This window comes from Phyllobates terribilis, unplaced genomic scaffold (assembly GCF_046119375.1).
Source record: "Phyllobates terribilis strain yellow unplaced genomic scaffold, ASM4611937v1 Scaffold_46__1_contigs__length_10046794, whole genome shotgun sequence".
NCBI lineage: Eukaryota > Metazoa > Chordata > Amphibia > Anura > Dendrobatidae > Phyllobates > Phyllobates terribilis.
In genome coordinates this window covers 7,306,300-7,312,978 of record NW_027362806.1, presented here as the reverse complement: position 1 = coordinate 7,312,978, position 6,679 = coordinate 7,306,300, and positions in this window count along the sequence as shown.

The following is a 6,679-nucleotide window of genomic DNA, read 5'->3' as shown; positions in this document are numbered from 1 at the left end:
CCACCAAGATGTTAGAAGGCTTGAAGTCTCTGTGAAGAAGAAGACAAATGGATTCTTATCAGTGTCTGCTGTATAATTCTCAGTAATGCTGAGTATAGCTCTAGGCATCACTGGTGGTGGAGGATGAGATGTATTTCTAGTTACCGGTGGATGATGCCCTTAGAATGCAGGTGGTGAATTCCACACACAAGTTCCGCGGCGTAGAGTCTGGCCGAAAGAAAAGAGGAGAAAATAGTATTTAGTGGAAGAGAAACTCAGAAATATACACTGCTCCATAGACTAGACAGGCAGGACTTGTCAGGATTTTATATTTTTATGGTCCAATAGGACAGTCGCACATATCGCACTGATTATAGTGCACCTGGACCTGCTCATCTGAATATTAGGAACACAGGTATTAATGAACAATCCCAATAATAAGGAAAAAAAAAGAAAAAATCTTAAAAGTGTAACATGTCTCCCGATCACTTTTTTTATCTTCTCCTTCAAATACATAGCTGTTTCTGTACAGAGTCCGTGGTCGGGTACTGCACATCTACCCCATACTGATTTGAATAGGGAGCGGACGTGCAGTACCCGACCACGGCCACTAAGCGGTAGACGGAGCTGTGCTGCGCAGTTCTGTAACTGGTCAGTTCTGGCCACTGCCGGCACCATGAACAGATGATTGACAGAGGTACCGGGTGTTGCACGCCCACCGATCAGACATTGATGTCCTATCCTAAGGATAAATGGTAAAGTAGTGGACAACCTCTTTAAGTTCCTTTTTGCCTATAAGGAAACACAATTGCCACCATTACCATGTAAATGTATATGGTGTTAAAGAGTTATCCAGAATCAGAAAAACATGGCGGCTTTCTTTAAAAAAATAACGTCATATCACTAAAGTGAATGAGTATGAGCTGCGATACCATTCACAACCTGTGGACAGGTGTGGTGCTATTTTTAGTGGAAAAGAAAGCAGCCATATTTTCCTAAGTGTTTCACTAATAACATCCCTGTGAATGGAAGATATGAGTTTACCTGAACCTTAGAGCTAACAATCTAATCAATCTAGTCAGTCTCATATAGAAAATACATAGCTGTATTGCTTAGACTGTGAATACTGTACCGTGCACTGGGGGTGTGAAGACACCCCTTCCTCATCAGGAGATGGTGGAATTCGCCACAGGTGACATACTCCATCCCAAGAAGCACAAGCTCCTGTCAGACAAGACGTAGAGATCAGTCGTATGATAAAGTCATTGTAGCGTCCATACATTTACTAACACTCAATAATCAGTGATTTCTTCTGTGATTTCTGCTGTGATCGAGCTCTATTCCACTAACTCATGAAGATATAGTTACATAATAATAGCAATAATGATACTTTCTTCTTTTTACTATGTGTTTATTGGCTATTCTAAGTATACACATATAGTGGATATAGCTACATATGTAGAATGTGATGGGCTAAATGTTACGGCATTCCTTCTCACTGTAATGTTGCCTTCTGCATTTCTCACCATTGTGAAGTACTCAATAAGAATGACATCCATAGGGGTGGACAAATGACTTCAGATTTTGGGAGCCAGTTGGACCACTCCAAGATTTTCCATAAACTTCAATAGAGAAAGCCAAAAAGTTAACCGTCAGCATCATATTTCTAGGCAGATTGCCTGGCCCCCAGGGTTTGTCCAGTGTTCCCAAAGTAGGTGACAGCTACACATACAAGGGGCAGGACATTAAAATGCTGTCAATGCTGAAATGTTAAACGCCATATATAAATGTGGATATATTCCGTGCATAGAGATGAGTGCACTTTATGGTTTATCCAATATTAATGAACTGGTCACAATTTTACCTTGGTCTGAAAGGCGAATGTGCCATGAAGAAGGAAGGGGCTGCCAGATGCAAGTTGTAACACACGCCGCTCCACCATCGCGCGCTCCTCTCCTTCAGCTAGCAGGTTCCTCTTTGTGATGACTTTTACAGCAAATTGCTGGCGGGTATATCTATCTTCTGCCAGCACCACCTAGAAAATAATGGTCATTTGTTGGTGATCTTCATTAAAGGGGTTGTCCGGCCTTGTGGTAAAAGTCTGCAGACACTTTATGTGACTACAGACTAGTGAAGATTCTCCAGTGTCAGGAGCAGGTGGTCATTTATCCGGCCTCGCTCCTTTCACTTATATTGAGCAAGACTGCACACGTCTCGTTGGCACGTGACCACATGTATGCACATTTCACACCTTCAGTTATGCTCTCGCCCGTTCCTGGCGCTGGCACCGGAGAATCTTGACAACACGCACATTGGACTCTGAGAGGATTCACAGGTCTGCAGTCACATAGAGCGACTGAAGACTTGTACCCTGAGGCCAAACAACTCCTTTACATAAGTTAATTAGAAAAAATCCCATGGGCATAATTAGTTATTCAAAATTAGATCATTATAGATCATTAGTGCATATAACGGGTATTCAAATACTCCTTAAGAAATGTACAGTACAGACCAAAAATTTGGACACACCTTCTCATTTAAAGATTTTTCTGTATTTTCATGACTATGAAAATTGTACATTCACATTGAAGGCATCAATATTATGAATTAACACATGTGGAATTATATACTTAACAAAAAAGTGCGAAACAACTGAAAATATGTCTTATATTCTAGGTTCTTCAAAGTAGCCTCCTTTTGCTTTGATGACTGCTTTGCATACTCTTGGCATTCTCTTGATGAGCTTCAAGAGGTAGTCACCGGAAATGGTCTTCCAACAATCTTGAAGGAGTTCCCAGAGATGCTTAGCACTTGTTGGCCCTTTTGCCTTCACTCTGCGATCCAGCTCACCCCAAACCATCTCGATTGGGTTCAGGTCTGGTGACTGTGGAGGCCAGGTCATCTAGCGTAGCACCCCATCACTCTCCTTCTTGGTCAAATAGCCCTTACACAGCCTGGAGGTGTGTTTGGGGTCATTGTCCTGTTGAAAAATAAATGATGGTCCAACTAAACGCAAACCGGATGGAATAGCATGCCGCTGCAAGATGCTGTGGTAGCCATGCTGGTTCAGTATGCCTTCAATTTTGAATAAATCCCCAACAGTGTCACCAGCAAAGCACCCCCACACCATCACACATCCTCCTCCATGCTTCACGGTGGGAACCAGGCATGTAGAGTCCATCCGTTCACCTTTTCTGCATCGCACAAAGACAAGGTGGTTGGAACCAAAGATCTCAAATTTGGACTCATCAGACCAAAGCACAGATTTCCACTGGTCTAATGTCCATTCCTTGTGTTCTTTAGCCCAAACAAGTTTCTTCTGCTTGTTGCCTGTCCTTAGCAGTGGTTTCCTAGCAGCTATTTTACCATGAAGGCCTGCTGCACAAAGTCTCCTCTTAACAGTTGTTGTAGAGATGTGTCTGCTGCTAGAACTCTGTGTGGCATTGACCTGGTCTCTAATATGAGCTGCTGTTAACCTGCGATTTCTGAGGCTGGTGACTCGGATAAACTTATCCTCAGAAGCAGAGGTGACTCTTGGTCTCCCTTTCCTGGGGCGGTCCTCATGTGAGCCAGTTTCTTTGTAGCACTTGATGGTTTTTGCAACTGCACTTGGGGACACATTTAAAGTTTGCCCAATTTTTCGGACTGACTGACCTTCATTTCTTAAAGTAATGATGGCCACTCGTTTTTCTTTACTTAGCTGCTTTTTTCTTGCCATAATACAAATTCTAACAGTCTATTCAGTAGGACTATCAGCTGTGTATCCACCTGACTTCTGCACAACACAACTGATGGTCCCAACCCATTTATAAGGCAAGAAATCCCACTTATTAAACCTGACAGGGCACACCTGTGAAGTGAAAACCATTTCTGGGGACTACCTCTTGTAGCTCATCAAGAAAATGCCAAGAGTGTGCAAAGCAGTCATCAAAGCAAAAGGTGGCTACTTTGAAGAACCTAGAATATAAGACATATTTTCAGTTGTTTCACACTTTTTTGTTAAGTATATCATTTCACATGTGTTAATTCATAGTTTTGATGCCCTCAATGTGAATGTACAATTTTCAAAGTCATGAAAATACAGAAAAATCTTTAAATGAGAAGGTGTGTCCAAACTTTTGGTCTGTACTGTATATTGACAGGAGGAACAACAGGAATAGTTTAAAAATATCTACTTTATTGTATGCAGTTTAAAATCAGAAAAAAGTGGACAGGAGATAGACTACATGGTAACATGAAAAGTTCAGGTAAAGACCAAAGATCCCAATCCATATAACTAAATGGTAATCACTCAAAATGATATAATCATGGGGCAGGTAGAGGGGTGCAAGAATAGATATTTAATCACCCTAATTTAACACTACAAGGTTCGATAGGAGTAATCCTTACCCATAGTGGCAAGGAGAGTCTGACCCGGGTTGTGGAGGCTGAAAGTGCTGCGCCCCTACGCACGTTTCGCGTGCCGACTGCACGCTTTCTCAAGGGGAGGGTAGGGAGGAATGTTAATACCTCACATGGTTACTGATTCACAAATGAGAGCGACTGAGTGAAGAATGCGCCGATCACTGCACCCACGGCACGCCCACCCCCCGGCCGTCAAGCCAATGATGGCAGGCTGAGAGTCCTGATGACACCCACACATGCCGAGACCAACATGGAGACGCCGTGGAGCAGCGCGCTCACGGAGCAGGGAAAGGGGCACGCGCACACCGATCCCATGGTGAGTATAGGTAAATATAATATTTAGAAAAAGACTGGTCATCACTCAATGAAATATTAGAAGATGAAAACATTACTCACTATCATGAAAAATAAGAAATAAATGAAAATCGATGGAGGATGACAAAAAAACAAAAAGGGGAATGATAACAACAATAATTAGTGGAACATCAACCTCTTGCGATATTGATAATACAATAAATAATTAAATGTGCCCATTTACACAATGGCAAAATACATAGTCAGTATAAAATGCCGTCCGATGTCCATCCCAGAAATCATCCGTGTATCTTCCATATAGATGTCAAATTATATGTCTATGAATCCTCAATTCAATATAGATGTCAATTGTATATATATGATTCCTCAATTCACCAGAAAATTTGCATACGGAGACCAGTCACAGATTATGAACATGAGATAATGGAACAAGCTGCAGGTAGATTCACAAGGAAAAAGTGATGAGTAATTAAAACAAAATAAGACCAAAATATTAAAAACAAAGTTAAATAACACCAAACTACTAAGCCAGATGGTGATGGTGGCAAGTGTATCAATCATAGAAAGGACGAAAAACTAAGAACTTTGTTTAAACTTGATGGAGTCATCGTCCCCAGGGTGACGATCCATCTGGTCTCACGCTGGGCCAGACGTTTGCCTATATCTCCTCCCCGTATACGAGGGGGAACAAGGTCGATTCCTCGCACCTGGATGGATTTGGGGCTACAGTCATGGTGCATCTTGAAGTGTCGGGGGATAGTTTTTAGTTCTGTGGTGTCGTTCGCCGTCCGGGCAGCAGCAATGTCCCTCACATGCTCCCGCACTCGCACTCGTAATTAGTGTTCACCGAGTTTGTTTGGCATTTCAAATTCGGGTTTGTGTTCGGGGTTCCGGCTTGTTCGCGCCAAAAAATTCTCTCCGCCCTGATTTGGCACGCTGTCACGCGTGGCAAATATAAAAAGACTGTGTGGGGGTGCAGAACTGTATATAGATGATGGCATCAAAGACCATGGTGCAGGTATAAAAATGTTGAATTTCCTATACGGAATGCATTTTTTACCTGGGTACCACCAGCAGCGCCCCCCACAGAGCCATTTGCTTCTCTTTGCTGCCTAATTATACAGTTATTATTGTAGCCCAGTGGTGAAATCAGCTGTGAGCTTTGTAGCGGCTTGTGGGCAGTTTTGTAGCTCAGCCAAGATGAGGTTTGGTGGAGTAGGTTGCTTCCTAAGCACCAATAAAAGGGCTTGTCCAATGCACAAAATGTCCTGCATAAATATCTACTTTTACTAATTGTACTGACAGCTGACTGCACTGATGCACCTGCTGAGCCGGCTGTCAGTCAGTGCCGGGGCTTATAGCCGCTGTTAACTGTGTACTGACCAATGACTGAAGCCGCGCCTCTATGACTGAAGGCTGGAAGCTTCCGAGAGGAATAAAGTTTATTTCCCCTGGCAGCCAGGCACTCACTGCGGCGGCCGCATGGTTATAAAGCACCAGTAAACTGCAGATTAAAGCCATAGCTGTAGGTTAATAGCATTTGTCACATGACAGGTTCCTTCTAAATTGTTTAGTTCAATAGTTAATTCCATTCTGTGTCCATCTAAGCTGACAAAGCTGTAAACTTGAGGGTCTGATGAGCGCTACCCTCTGAGGCAAGGAGATAAATGACTGTTTATTGACGACTTTTATACTGAATGGAAGCAGTCCTGATTCTGCTTAAGTTGTGCTAATTATACAAAGTTTCAATTGACTACCAACAAAAATGATTGAACTGATGACAATGTTTCTAGTATTATTAGCTGTGTTATCATCATTACTCCTGCTAAACTAATATCAATTTTTTGTATTTGTGCATTTCTTTATTAGCAGTAGAAATAGTATATAGATTCCTATGTAGCCATTAAAAATAATGTCTGTTAGCAAACACCACTAGGGGGAGCTCTCTGTATAAGGATGTATACAGTTACCATAGAAATCT